Below are 882 nucleotides of genomic sequence, written 5' to 3'. Positions count from 1 at the left end.
TTTTTTTAGTCACACCCTCTCAGTGAGGATGGGGTGACAGTAACTCATTCGTCAGCCTTCAGAAGCAGTGACATTTAAGTAATTTGATGTTAAACGAAGTCAAGGATGTTCTGATCACAGTCCCTGCAGGTGATAGACGATGCTGTAAAAGTGCTGTAGATGAGACTGTTCTTTGAAAGGAAAATCTGTTCAGGGAATGTCTTTTTCAGTCCCTGCTACGAATACACACTGATACGGACAGACTGAGCAGGAACACTGTCAGACTTCCAAGTATTTTATCTCAACCATTTATCAGTCATTTTAGTTGCCAGGGAATAATTTGAAAACTTACATTATGCATGAGTCTTTGAAGAGAATTACCCTAAAATGGGAGATATCAATGAAAAAAAAAATATATAATGATTTCTTGATGAACCAGCATGAAGGTGGTTGGAGACTATTTTCAGAACAGTTGAACCTAGTAACAGCATTTTATGACTGAAGATTAATAAATTGTTTATCACAGGAATATTTGGTAAATTGACTCCAGTTAAATAGTTAATGTTAGAACATTCAACATGTATAGATATATCCTTAAGATAAAATAAAATGTATATCTTTAAACAAAATGGATATCTTTTAACTTTATTATATAAATATAAAATATAAGTTTATACTGTATACCATTTAGCGTTATCAATAATGTTATTAAATTACTCATTAAAATTATTTCAAAAATCAGTATTGTGCCATTTGATGGGACAAAAACAGGGAAGTGTGCTGCATGTTATGCCTGTTAAATAAATAACTGTATGATTTCAGACTTTTTTGAGCACTAATATTTGAATTTAATATTTAAATTTTTATTTAAAAAAATATGATTTGCCTCATTTTTAAAGTTTG

The sequence above is a fragment of the Sinocyclocheilus grahami genome, unplaced genomic scaffold (genome assembly GCF_001515645.1).
Source record: "Sinocyclocheilus grahami isolate Dianchi unplaced genomic scaffold, SAMN03320097.WGS_v1.1 scaffold191.1, whole genome shotgun sequence".
NCBI lineage: Eukaryota > Metazoa > Chordata > Actinopteri > Cypriniformes > Cyprinidae > Sinocyclocheilus > Sinocyclocheilus grahami.
This window is presented reverse-complemented; position numbering follows the sequence as displayed.